This window comes from Eptatretus burgeri, chromosome 6 (genome assembly GCF_056783735.1).
Source record: "Eptatretus burgeri isolate ZD-2024b chromosome 6, Ebu_testis_v1, whole genome shotgun sequence".
Taxonomy (NCBI): domain Eukaryota; kingdom Metazoa; phylum Chordata; class Myxini; order Myxiniformes; family Myxinidae; genus Eptatretus; species Eptatretus burgeri.
Window position 1 is genome coordinate 98,364,139 of NC_140966.1, and position 15,171 is coordinate 98,379,309.

The 15,171-nt window shown below is 43.8% G+C and overlaps 1 pseudogene; it reads left to right on the forward strand.

The window, feature by feature from the left end:
* Positions 1–273: 273 nt before the first annotated feature.
* Positions 274–11,667, forward strand: LOC147025434 (uncharacterized; annotated as a pseudogene).
* Positions 11,668–15,171: the final 3,504 nt, after the last annotated feature.

Here is a 15,171-nt window from a genome sequence, read left to right on the forward strand (position 1 = left end):
TCGTTCCGATTTTATAGCCCTTCAAACTTCGCTCTGATTCTTACATGTCCGGTGCTAATTTGAAATGGTCATCCGGAGGCCGGCGCCAATCTCTGAAGATGCTCTGGGTCCTGCGCAAATTTCTGTATATTTTTGCCCCGTATGGGCCATTCAGAAAGTACATACAAAAATGAGGGGGGTGGGTGGTTTAAAGCCCGCATACGGGCTGCGTACAGCGGCGAGTGGGTGGTACGACGGCTGCATACATACTTTATGAAAGCAGTGTCGGACTACATGAAAGCGTTTCAGAAGATTAAGGTGTGCCTGTCGTCATCGCGAGGGGGAAAAATATCCCCGTTCACAGGAACATTTTCGACATGATGTTGAATCCGTGGACGTCAATAATTGTTCCATATTACTGTATTACCGTAGTTAATAATTACTGATGCATTTGAGATAAATCTACAGTTCGTTGTAATCTTCCAGTATTGTGATGTGATATGAGACTCATTTGGGGGTGGGTGGGTGGTCACCGGCCTGTATACAGTGGGGGGTGGGTGGGTTGTCACGAGCCTGCATACAGAGGGGGGTGGGTGGGTGGTCACTTGCCTGCATACAGAGCGGGGTGCGTGGTTTTGAAACCAAGAAGTAGAGCGTACGTAATTTCTGAACTGCCCCGACTCCAGTCTGACACAGAGTTACTTTCGACCTCTGGCAGAGATGACCGGCACTCCCGCTCGGGGGTATTTTTAGAAATGTTCCCAGTTTGTTTCCGTCCTTTCTTTATTTGGTCCAGCATGGTCCGGGTCTGAGTATAAGTGGGGTTTCATCCCCAGTGATCGGTCTATCACACCCGGAACGTCCTGGGCAGGCGCCGCTCGACTGCAACGAGCCGGAAAGGTAGGTGGAAAAGCGTTAGTCGGTAGTGTGAATTTACCGCTGCTGGTAGAGTAAATCCGGTTCGACCAGGTGTTCCAAGGGCGTAGATCCCTGGTAGACAAGATTGCGTGGATACTTTGGGACTTTGGCTCGAGACTAATAACCCTACGCCCCGCGATCGAGATATTGCTGACCATGGTTGGTTCTGTGACCCGTGGCTCACGGAATTATCCGGAGCGACGGCCTACAATTCCGGGGAGTCTGGTGGGAGACGGTGTCACCTCCCTTACCTAGCGGTCGTTCTCACCAACGACCCCTGGCCTGCAACTATATATATATATATATATATATACATATATATATATATATATATATATATATATATATATATATATATATATATATATATATAATTGTTGCGGCCACGGGTTCCGAGACACCAGCTTGTCACTTAGGGGGATTAATCCCCGATCGTCCTCGAAAGAGCCGACCTGGGACCACCGCTCATAATTAACGTTGTGGTACGGTGGGTTGTTTTAAAACCACAAATGCCACCCAGTTAACCATGAGTTCCAGTGTCTATCGTCCAATTATTCCGTTTAATTGGAGATCACATGGTTACCCCTTAAGGGGCTGTCACACCTTGACGATTTAGCCAGCTATGCCGATTTATGAAAAATTTGTCTAAAACGCTGGCACATGTCGAATACGTTATGGGTAAGTTGTGTATGCGTTAAGAGCACGCTGAAAAACACTGCCATACGTCATAGTACGCTGGCTTTAATCGTTGTACTTTGCGGTTGTCCGCAAATTTTAGCATGCTTGAAATTTTACGACGTATGGCTCACACGTTCCGCATATGCTGGGAATAAGTTGAATGCACGTTCTGCGATCGTTGACACACATTACTTGTAAGTTACTCATAAGTCGAAACGCGTCGAGGTCATGATTAGCGTACCTGAAACTTATTTATAACCTTTGAGTAACGTGTTATAGGCATGTTACACGTTCGTTGACCACGTCGAGGCACGTAATGCGATCGTTGGCACACGTCGACACACGTTACTTGTAAGTTACTCATAAGTCTAAACACGTCGAGGTAATGCTTAGCGTACCCAAAACTTATTTCTAACCTGAGTAACGTGCTTTGAATGTATGTGTAACGTACCTCCAACGCATCTTGACGTATGTAGACGTATTTGATTGATGTCTTCCGGACGAACACATTACTTACTGAATGTGTTTCAAATTTACAGCTGCCGGAAAATGGCGTATTGGCAGCGTTTAGGAGTGACAGTGGACATCATAAAGGAGTGACATTTCTTTATTATTTCTGCCTGTCTGGCAGTCAAACAAGATTGAAAATCATTCCAGACAGGAAACTCTGTTTAAGGACATCATAAAGGACACAAGCAACAGACACAAATAACTAATGTAACGTGTAAAATACGGTGGTGTGATGGACACCTTCTCAACGTCGGTAAACTGGAATTTTTTTCTTCAACCTGTTAAATCTTTATTTTATTGAAATGAAATTATATTCTTGTTATTTTAACACAAAATAATAGTTTAATTATTGTTATGTGAGGAACACAAAACGCCTTCTGAGTACTTACAAAACCCTTCCATTTCAGCAGGAGTTGGACAAAATATCACATCATTATGTGTCATCACGACCAATGAAATTTGCTGCTTGTAGATGCCGCCCGTGTCCTTGTTTCTCAAGACAGCGTGGTATCATGTGTTCTATGAATCTCTCTCTCCCTGGTGCACCTCTACTGGAGATTATCTCTCTTCCTGGTGGACCTCTCCATTCTTTCAACTCTCCTGCACTCGATCCATCTTCCAACCTATTTCAACGTATCTCTGACCTACAAGTTAATAAAAAAAACCATGTTGCAATGCTTGTTTGTTTTCCATCAATCGTTCTTTTATCCAACTTCAGTGCAAATTCACCCAATTTCCTTAAACCTACCTCCTCCTCACTCTTCTCCTGTTACATACCCTCCTTACTCCTCCCATGTTGTCCCCCATCGTACCTTCTCTTTGCACCTCTCCACTGCCCTCTGCTTTCCGAACAGCTCCCCCTCTGGTATCCAAAACTGTCGTGTTCAAACATCTGTGGTTTCCTTTCCAACTGAACAAATATCTCATTCTCTCATTCAGGACACTCCTCAACATCTCAAATGTGCTCTATCTTTCCTCTCATCATACCTCCCACTCTTCCCAACTCCTCAAATCTTGTTCCTCCAACTTAGCTGCTCCCATCTTTTCCATACCAATACCCAGTCTCATCCTTCCCCTCTTCGCAATCTCCCTTCTCCCTCCTCCCCCATTGCCATGCCTGTTCTCATTGTCTCCCTTCCCTCTAAAAGCTTCCCTCTCAACCCTCCCTCTCAAATCAGCTGCTTCCTCCCTCTTCAAAGCAAACTTCACTTCCCTCCCTCCCTGTCCTTCCCCCTCACCCTTCTCCCTAAATTCTCTCTCTCCCCCTCCTCCCTCCAATTTCCCCCTTGCTTGTCCCTTTCAAATCTCCTTGTGCACTCCCCCTTCTCAAAACTGCCCCCCCTCACATCCACAAAGCTGCCTCCTTCTCCCACCCTCTCTCTCTTCAAACGCATTTCTCCACCTCCTCCAATCGCCGACTTCCATCTGCCCCCTCTCTTGTTACTCCCCACTGTGCCACAGCCCATCACCACCAAGCCATTCGTCCACCTCCACATCCGGCACTCTCCTGCAATCTCTAACACACTGTCCACATCTCTCCCTTCTTCCCCCTCCCCTCTCCTGCATCCATAGCCTCCTCCCTTTACTCTTCCTTAACATTGTGGACCTCAAACATCCAGGGCCTTTGCTCTAACCTGACTGATCTCTCCACGCAGGTTCCCACTTACAAACCAGACATAATCTGCTGAACAGAAACGTTCCTCCTTCAAGACGTCTCTGACTCCTTAATTTCTCTCCCTGGTTGATCCGTTCTCCGGTGTCATAGACCCGAGCCTCGCCCTGGCGGAAGAGTTGCACTCTTTATCAAAATCTCTATTCCTCACTTTCCATGCACTGCCCTCACTCGTCCATACCCCCAGGAATACTTCTGGCTACGGCTTCCCCTCCGATCACACCTCTACTTGAAAGTGTGTTGTACTGTCCACCAAGCAGTGATGTCACTTCCTCCATTTACATCTCGCTCGCCGAAAACATGGACCAACTTCTATCCATTCATCCAAACTCTCTCTTCCTCATATGTTTTGATGTCAATTGTCATCATGCCAGTTGGCTGGGTGTGGGTATGTCTCGCACCTGACATTACACTTCAGCAAAGGACTTCTGCGACTCATTGTGGTCCTGCAGCGTCGTCTAATATTTCAGATCAATTGTTCCAATTTGCATAAAGCACCAAAATTGGTACACATGTTGAATAATGTATTCCGAAAAATTCTAGACATGGAGCCACCCGAGAATGTGCCTTGGTCAGCTTCGGCGAGCATTTTCCAAAATGGTCTCCATTCTACTTCAGTGAAATTGGCTATAAGCTCTTATTTTCTTATAGTATTGGTGGTAGATATATGGAAAGTGTAAAATTCAGTAAATTGACCATGAAAAGGCGAATTCAAATCTTTTGAGCCATTATTTTCGGTAAAAAAAGCCATTATTTGATTTGTAAACTGCTGCTCTCCTGAAACTTTTTGCTGAAATGAACCCATTATTGCCTTGAGAACAAGAGAAATGATATTCATCACATTCAGTGGGTTTGGAATCAACAAAAATTGCATTATAGATTACATACTTTACTCTATTTTGAAAAGGGAACTGATAATCGTGACAATGACAAACTCAGAAAATGTCGTCAAATTATTGCACACTTCACTTTGAAGCGGCTACGGTTTACTGTCTACTACCATCGACCAGGACACATGGTACACGCATACATCAGTCTAGTCCAATATGAGTTTCTGAGCTCAAGTGTACTGGCTCTGGATCAAGAAGTCAACACTTTTACAAGCAATGCGACTTTGCATTAGTACATTCTAAGCAAGGCCGATATCTCAGTCGGTGTCTACTGCGTCTGTCGACTGGCATTATCCTTCACAAGCACGCAGTCCAGTGCATTGCAGATTAGCCTTCTTGCATTTGCAGCGGTTTCTTCAGCCTTTTTTGCAGCCGCACGACACCAGCTCGAAGCAGCTTTTTGAAGCCTCAGGGAGTCTGGTCCAGAGTGGTTCGTAGGTCCCATCCTCTGTTTGCCACCAGCCATAGCCACCCTGGAAGACTGATCTCTTCACTTGCTGTTGCAAAGCATCATAGGGAGGTGGGATGCGCTGGACGGAGTTCCTCTTGGCTAAGTTTCTTTCTGGCCTCATTGACGTCCGTATATGGACTGGTGCGGTTAAAGAGGAGCACCACAAACCTTTCATTGTAGTGCATTGTGTCATCCTGGATGTTGACTGGCGTGGTGGTCAGGGTCACAAGATAACCTGTCAGTTCTGGAAACGAGTTCCATGTGGCCCAGGCAGATTTCTTCCCATGTCCCACGAATGCTGATACCGTGTCACATCCGGTCATGGCGTGGAAGACAGGGAGGGCACGTGCCTTCTGTGGACCAAGGGAGGCAGCTATTTCATGGGCAGGGACGTAGCGCTAGTTCTTGTCCATCCCAAAGGAAATCCAGAGTTCATCCACGCATGTTAGTGCCTGGGCTGCCATCACTTCCAAGACGACGACGTCGGTGTCTACGGTTCGAACTTGAATTCTGAACCTGTCACTGATGCTGTGAGCGAAAATGGATTTTCCTATAAAAATGAACATTTTTTCCCCAATACAATGGTTGGAAATATAATAAATCAACACAAATGACATTCGTATTGTTTTCCTTTGTAAATGCACATCACATGGAGTATTTATCACCTCTGAGAAACCTACAAAGAGAATAACAATGACAGATATCCCATGTTGTTGAAGTAGAATGGCGGCCATTTTGGAAAATGGCCGCCAAAGCTGACCAAGGCAAAATCTCTTGTGGCTCCATATCCAGAATTGTTCAGAATACATCACTCAACATATGTACCAATTTTGGTACTTTTATGAAAAATCGAACAATTGGTTTGCTGTGCTGCAGAACTATTGGGACTGAATCATTCTGTAAACTTCCCGACCAAGATCTCATCCAAAAGCACTCCTTCTTTCCTGGATTTGATTTTGACCAATTTCACCTCTAATCTCTGCTGTTCTTCTCTTGCTGCAATCGGTTCATGTGACCAAGTGATTGTTGAAGTGGTCATCTCTGGCTGTTCTTGGAGAACCATCTTAGCACCGACGAGTCTGCAATTTCACTCAGGCCGACTGGCAAAGACTTCAAGCAGCCATCAAACTTCGAGACTGGTCTCCAATTTCTCCTATCTCCGACATTAACTCATCCTGGGAATTCTTTCAAAGAAACTTGCTCTCTCTCATGCACAGATTTATCCCATCTCATCTTCAGTTGTCCTACCCTTCATCCAGCCCATGGAACATTGAAGCTTGTGGCGAGGCTGTTGTCCTGAAATAACTTGCCTTCGCTTCATGAAAAGCAAATCCAAGTGAAGGCAATCTCAATTCCTTCCACAACGTTCGGAATAAGTGTGTATCTCCCCTCAGGAGAGCCAGGAATCTTTCTCATCTGTAGTCTGAACTCTCAAACCTGTCTCCATCCTCCAAATACTGGTGGCATCTGGTTAAGTCTGATTCTGGTGTATGTTTCCCCTCCATCCCCTCCCTTACGTCAAACCATGACTGATTCTGCAACCAGTCAGGATAGCATCAGCCGATGTGTCCTAAAAACCTGCACTGCTGTTCCTGCTCACCCTCTCTCTGTTCTTTTCACCTTCTGATTTGCTCAACGTCATCTCCCATCTGCTTTCAAATATGCAAACCTCACCGCTCTTCTTAAAAAGGTGTAAAAACTGATCCCTGCAGCTGCAGATCAATCAGCCTGCTCCCAGTCATCAGCAAGGTCATGGAATGCATCATTGTTTCCGACATTAAATCATTCCTCTTCTCCAACGGCTTGATTTTCGATCATCAATTTGGATTCAGACCACGTCGCTCTCACCTGGACATGCTGCTTCTGCTTTCCGAACAATATATGGAGGACCTTAATAGCAGACATGAGATCAGAGCCATCTCCATCGACATATCATGAGCTTTCAATACGGCCTGGCATCCTGCATTGATCAGCAAACTCTCCTCTTATGGTATCCAAGGCAATCCCCACTCATGGCTCGCAGGCTTCTTCTTCTGTTACGGTTGATGCATGGCTCTTCATGGCACGCGCGCTCTCTCTCTCTCTCTCTCTCTCTCTCTCTCTCTCTCTCTCTCTCTCTCTCTCTCTCTCTCTCTCTCTCTCTCTCTCTCTCTCTCTCTCTCTCTCTCTCTCTCTCTCTCTCTCTCTCTCTCTCTCTCTCTCTCTCTCTCTGTCTCTCTCTCTCTCTCTCTCTCTCTCTCTGTCTCTCTCTCTCTCTCTGTCTCTCTCTCTGTCTCTCTCTCTGTCTCTCTCTCTCTCTCTCTCTCTCTCTCTCTCTCTCTCTCTCTCTCTCTCTCTCTCTCTCTCTCTCTCTCTCTCTCTCTCTCTCTCTCTCTCTCTCTCTCACCTCCTCTTCCTGTCCAAGTGTTCTGGGCCCCGTGCTTTTTTCTGGTTTTCATCAATGATTTCTCCGATTCTCTTGAAAATCCTCTTTATCTCTTTGCTGATGACTTCACCCTCTGCCGTGGCATCTCTCATCTCTCTGGTCGGCAGACAGCAGCCTCTTCACCCTCTGCAGATCTGGATACAATCACTTGCTGGTGAAACACTTGGAACATGTCTATCTTCGACTCTCTCCTCTCCGGTCTTGCTTCCCCCTCCACTGCTCTGGCTGTGCTCTACCCCCCCCTCCATTTCCCCTATATTTCCACAGTGTGCTAAAGGTCTGCCAAAAAACCCCTTCTGTTGAAACTGCCAAAATCAAGAATCACTGCTCACCTTCATTCTTTCATTCCTCTGTTTTTTCCCACCTCCGCAACAATCTCCCACACTCTCTTCAATCCCATTCTTTGCTTCAGGTCTTCAAAGCAGCTGTTCACCACCATCTCTTATCTTTCCCCATACAAACCCACGATCTTTTCTACCCCCTTTCATCCACCCCATACCCACCACCTTCAAATTCCCTGCTTTCCTTCCTGAAAGTCCCTGAAGTACCATCTTGTTTACTCACGTGCCGTGCCCCATCCCTCTCCCTTCCACAGATCTCCTAATGTCTCTGTTCCCCACTGTTTTGTAATTCTGTTGCTCACCCCTCTTGTCTCCTGCTCACCTTGTTGTGTGTTCTGTATGTTTGCTCTTACACAATCCTCGACAATGTTTTCAAAAAAAAATGTCGTGATCTCCCCTAGGGTATTTTGGGTCACAACGATGACATCATTGGTGAAGTGGTATTCCAGCCATAATTTGTTGAATCAAAATCCTTATTCGAAAAATCTGAAACTTCATGAATCTGATCTACGACCCGATGTGAGGGAAGAAGTAAATTTTTGACATCAGTCACGTGGTCTGGCAGCCATGTTGGATTGAAAAGAATGATGTTAAAAAAAAATCTTCTCCATAACAGTGAAACAGATCGAAAGTGAAAGTTCATACATTTGATCGACTCGACATGGAGAATCTAGTTTGAATTGTTTTTCATATTCACCTCCATTGATACAATTTAGCCTTGATGTGAACAAAAGTGGTTGTTAAACATTCCAAACATCAATAAAGCTTCGGATAATGGCATTGTGTGTGATATAATAGGGTGCAAGGATGATTCGGGTATCTGGGCCACAATTGTCGTGTGTTCAATGAACTACGGTACGAGTGCTGGTCTCGTTTCCCATATTAACCTCCGCCACCGAAGCTGAAGGAGGATATTTTTTTCACCCCTTCCTGTCTGTGTGCATGAAACCTCAAAAAGTTGTGGACAGATCCAGATGAAATTTGGTGGACAGGTTGGGTGTGTGACAGGGTCTTTATCATCACTCACTGTAAAAATGAAAATAACTCCTGGAATCAGATCATGTGTGTAACGTTTAGATTTTTGAGGAACAGACCTGCAATGCCTGTCACGTGATTGTTCAACCATCTGCTGTGGATGGCTGTAACATATCTTAATTTAACAACAAACAGATAACATCTCCAACTGATGTTTATCCAAATCCTTATCCAATGTGATTGGTTGAATGAAGCTTCTCCCATCATTTTAATCTGCCCTTTTCTCTGCAGACAAACTACCGTGGCTACAGAACAAGGAACCATCTGAAGAAAACTCACAATGAGAACATCGTTCCATTTCAGGAGGAACCAGCTGTTTACAAAGTTACAAACAACATGACTTCCTCTCAGTCAGGTTCTCTGAGCCATCAGGGTCATTCCAGCAGGCCGAGTTCTGGAAGTCCAGGTTTATGTCCCAAATATGATCGAGACTTCGATCTTGAACACCAGCGCCGAGTGCAGATGGGGAAAGTTATTCCACTTCGTTTGGGTCTTGATTGTGGCACTGCATCATGTGATGCGAGTTTGAAATCCATGAAGAACCCGACTCCACTTTGTGATGTTGTGGTGCCTTCCCATGGACAAAAGAGAAGGGGGGTGAAGAATAATGTCCTGGTTTACCCTGCCAAGGAGGAAGCAGTCGTTATCATCCAAGCAGGTTGCAGAGGATACCTGGTTCGAAACGATTTGAAGAAGAAGCACCAAAGTGCAACAACCATCCCGGTAAGAAACCACATTTTATAAACATTTTAACAATCTCGAAACTCTGAAATAATTGACAGTGATGAAGATGTAAATTTTGGATTGACCTCGCTGGTGTTCCCTCCTGATCCATTGTTCATGATTCCTCCAGTTAAATCCCATAAAACACATTCACCTCTCCATTATTTCCAGATTTCCTTGTAATTTATATAATATTACACTCAACACTTCCAATATTTACCCAACACACATGCAGCGCACAGCGGGGTTAAACACCTGGTTCAATCTCTTTCCATCTTATCAGTTTCTGATAAAGGAAGAACTGATTTAAATTGAATGTTATATTTTGAACAAAATCGGAACGTGAACAGGAAAACGAACTTGTAGTGTAACAGAACTTTGGCTCTGAATTTGTCCTGATCCCACGTGTGCAGAGAGGAGTGAAATAATTTTTTATTCTTTGTTTGTCTGGCAGTCAAACAAGATTGAAAATCAAATCCCAACAGGAAACTCACTGTGTTTTTGGGACTTCATAAAGAACACAAACAACAAACACAAATAACGAATATAATGTGTTCGATAAGATGGTGTAAATGATGCTGCGTCAACAACAGTAAACTTCTGGAAGTGCAGCCTTTGAAATCTTTATTTTATTTTCATTTAATTGTTCACTTCAACAGTGAGGAACACAAGTCACCTTTTTAGTACTTTCACAACCCTTCCGTTTAGCAGTACTTGGACAAAATGGTTCGACATTTTATGTCAACAGGACCAATCAGATTTGCCGTTCGGAGACCACGTACATGTCCTTGTTTCTCAGGACAGCGTGGGTTAACGTGTTCGATGAACTCTCCAGTCGACAAATGATATCGATCGAGGAAGAGAAACACAACCCTCTTTCCCCTCTCCCTCCATGTACATCCGTTTTGGTCCTTTTTCCACCTTTCTTGATCATTTACATTTCAAATTTTCTGCTCCAATATCGAGCAAGGAGCCTTTCATGACATAATGACACACGGAGTCTCTTTCTCTGAATTATGCGGATGTTAATCAGACCAGGAACAAACCAACATAGTGTCTGGATTTTAACCTGGGTTTCTCACATCATGAGCCCTGGGTTCAGATGGGAATACCAAACAGCTCACCGTTAGTTATAATGGAGAAATCTTTCACTTCTCTCCAATCGTACTTTATTTCCAATATTGTTGTTTGTCCTTTTCTTTGTTATTGTTCAAGTTTAAAAATACAAATAGCTCCTGTAATCAGATCACATGCATGAAGTTTAGATTGTTCAGAAATATACCCACAATGCCTGTCACCTGATTCTTCAACCATCTGCTGTGGAAGGCTGCAAAATATATTAATTTAACAACTACCTGATGACCATCTCAAACTGATGTTAATCCAAATCCTTATCCACTGTGATTGGTTGAATCATTTTAATCTGCCCTTTTCTCTGCAGACAAACTTCCGTGGCAACAGAACAAGGAACCATCTGAAGAAAACCCACCATGAGAACATCGTTCCATTTCAGGAGGAACCAGCAGCTGACAAAGTTACAAACAACATGACTTCCTCTCAATCAGGTTCTCTGAGCCATCAGGGTCATTCCAGCAGGCCGAGCTCTCGAAGTCCAGGTTTATGTCCCAAATATGATCGAGACTTCGATCTTGAACACCAGCGCCGAGTGCAGATGGGGAAAGTTATTCGACATCGTTTGGGTCTTGATTGTGGCACTGCATCATGTGATGCGAGTTTGAAATCCATGAAGAAACCGACTCCACTTTGTGATGTTGTGGGTACCTTCCCACAGACATGAGAGAAGGGGGGTGAAGGGTAATTTCCTGGTGGATCCTTCCAAGGAAGGGGCAGTCATCATCATCCAACCAGGTTACAGAGGACACGGAGGGAGAAACGATTTGAAAAAGATGCACCCAAGTGCAACAACCATCCACAAGTGCAACAACCATCCAGGTCAGAAACCACATTTTACAAACATTTTAACAATCTCTAAACTATGAAATAATCTACAGTGATGAAGATGTTAATTTTGGATTGATCTCGCTGGTGTTCCCACCTGGGTCCATTGTTCATGATTCCTTCAGTTCAATCCCATGAAACACATTCACCTCTCCATTATTTACAGATATCCTTGTAATTCAGATATATAACTACACTCTACACTTCTAATATTTACCACACACACACACACACACACACACACACACACACACACACACACACACACACACACACACACACACACACACACACACACACACACACACACACACACACACACACACACACACACACACACACACACACGAAGCAAAACAGTGGAGTTTCACAATCAGTTCATGTGTGTCTGTCCATCTTCTCAGTTTATGATGGAGGAAGAACTTATTTAAATTGAATGTTATATTTTGAACACGAATCAGAACATGAATATGAAGACAAGTTTACAGTTTAACAGAATTTTGTCTCTGAATTTGTCCCGATCGGACACGTGCACATATTCAGTCTTTTTTTCAGTTATTCCGTTCAACAGTTCTTGGACAAAATATAACAGCATTTAATGTCATCAGGACCAATCAGATTTTTGGGTCGGAGACCATGTCCATGTCCTTGTTTCTCAAGACAATGTGGGTGAACATGTTCTGTGAACTCTAATCAACAAATGATATCGAGTGAGAAAGAGTAAGATACCCCTCCCCCACGCCCCCCCCTCATGTACATCCTTTTTGGCCCTTTTTCCACCTTTCTAAAATGTTTACATTTGAAATTTCCTGCTCGACCATCAACAAACTAACTTTCCATGATGTAACACGCCGGAGTTCCTTTCTCTGACCAAAACAAGAGGACCAGGAATGCAAGAACCAGACCAGGAACAAACGAATATCATGTGTGGATTTGAATCTGTGTTTCCCACATAATGAGTCCTGGGTTCACGCGGGAATGCTCAACATGTCACTGTTGGTGAAAAGAGAAAAATCTTTCATTTCTCTCCAAAAATACTCTGAATACCTCCACCACAGAAGGTGGAAGGAGGTTATGTTTTCACCCCTGTTTGTGTGTTTGTTTGTGTGCAGGATGTGTCAAAAGGTTGTGGACAGATTCTGATGAAATTTTGTCGGCAGGTTGGGTGTGTGATAAGGCCGAACTGATTCGACTTTGGTGAAGATCTAAATCTGACGACTGGAATTTTTAGTGATTCTTCACCATTGGGAAATGGGGCGAAAAAGGATATATAGTACGATAGCTCAAACTGTTGCGGACGGATCCGGCCGAAACTTGGTGTACAGGTTGGGTGAGAGACAATGGCAAATTGATTCGATTTTGGTGAAGATATGAATCCAGAATTGGAGACAAAAATTTTCAAGTGATTCTTCATCTTTGACAGATGGGGCCAAAAGCAAAATAATAACAAGTGGTGCCAGGCACAACAAATCCCACCCATTTAAGGCATAAAGTTATTTTGGGGATCAAATTTAAATTTGATACATCCTTAACCTGAATGTCGATAATAAGGAATATTTTCGTCTCAGTTTGAAGTCAATTAAAACATTTTTGATGAAGTTATGAGCAAAAAAGATTTTGACCTTTCAAGGCCACGTAAGGTCAATGGTCATGGTGTCAAATGAAAGCCAATAAAGGACTTGATATATGTCTTCCATGGTAAACATGCATATTCCGAACCTTTTTTGATCTATAATGGAAAATTTGTAATGTTGACCGATGACCATGACCCCCAAAACTTCGGACCCTTCCGATCTTCACAAATATGCATTTTTCACCATAGGAATGGGTATAATTATAAGTGACAAATACAATAAGGTTCACTATCAGCTGCGTTTGAAGTAAATCAGATCATTTTTGACGAAGTTATGAGCAAAAAACGATTTTGATCTTTTCGTGACCTTGACCTTGACCTTTGATCCAATTGGACCCAAAAGTTAATGGGGTCGTCCAAACTTCATTGCCCACCTGTGGATTAAATTTAATAGTGTTTGCTAAAGCCGTTTTACCGGAAAGTTGCTAACAGACAGACAGACAAACAAACAAACAGAGAAACAAACTATGTGGATTCCTCGTGATCAAGTTCTCGGAGCGATCAGGAACATATCAGCAGATGTTCTTGTACATATCAGCAGCTCTTGTAGTCCATGTTTCAGTCCCAAATACGATCGAGACTCAGCTCTGAAGTTCCACCGATATGGGTGGGTAGATTTTTGGGAATCCGAGTGGATTATGATGAGGGCAGTGAGCCCCACATGGTTTGAGGTCAAAAACTACCAAGAATACATGTCCACGTTATGATGATGTGGTGTCTTCCCACAGGCTTGAGAGAAGTGGGGTGAAGAGTCACTTCCTGCTTTTCCCTGCCAAGGAAGAAGCAGTCGTCGTCATTGAAGTCGGTGAGTGGATACTGAGCCGGGAACGATATGAAAAAGAAACGTGAAAGTGCAACAACTATCCAGGTAAGAAACCACATTTTAGAAACATTTTAAACAATCTCAGAACGATCAAATAATATGCAGTGCTGAAGATGTCTATTTTGGATTGTCCTCACTGGTGTTCCCACCTGAGTCATTGTTCGTGATTCCTCCTGTTCAATTCGGTGAAACACATTTATCCAACCATTATTTCCAGATATCCTCTTAATTTCACTCGTGCTTTCTTATGTCCATAATTCTACAACTGATATCGGGTGAAGTGTCGTCAGATACCCCTCCCTGAATGTCGATCCTTCTCAGTCCTTTTGTTCTTCCTTTTAACATTTCCATTTGAAATTTATTTTCCCTGAGATCAGAGGCAATGCTGGGCACTGTCCCATGGGGCATGTGCTGCAAATCTGTTTTAACCCCTTGGCTACGATAGGCCACATTATGATTGAAATCCGACTTGATTCATCATCAGACACATGAACATGGAACAAGCATTACTTACAGACAGCAATGACGTGTCGGAGAATGCCATCATTGATCACTTTGCTGAGATGTACAACAGATGGATGCACACCCACACTCCCCGTCACCCCCCCCACTCCCCCAAAGAAAAGGTGGACTTTGTTGTGATTATAAAAAATACAAAAACAAGTAACATCCTTCGACCTTGTGATCGAAGATTTCACTTTAATTCCACATTTAAAGGATATTTAAAGGTTCTCACAATGAGCCTGGTGTGGCTTAGTGGTTAAGTCGGTGGCTTGGGATTCTTGGGGTCCTGAGTTTGAGCCCCACTTGCTGCTGAGTTCGCATTAGGGGGTTGACTCAGCATGTCATCCTTCTGAAGGTCGGCGAAATGAGCACCAGTATCGTGGTAATTATCCCTTCAGGATCGAAGGTGACTGAAGGGTTGGTGTCAGGAAGGGCAACCGGCCGTAAAAACTGCCACAAGAAAAGGTACCATTATTGGAACCCGCAAAAAGCTGACCCCTGCTCAGGGATAAAAGCTTTCAAATGGTGTGATGATGATTTAAAGGTTCTCATCGATCTCCCTCAACTCTCACCCTTCACCCCATAATCAACCCCTCACTCCCCCTTCTCAAAGTCCCCCCCCCCACATCC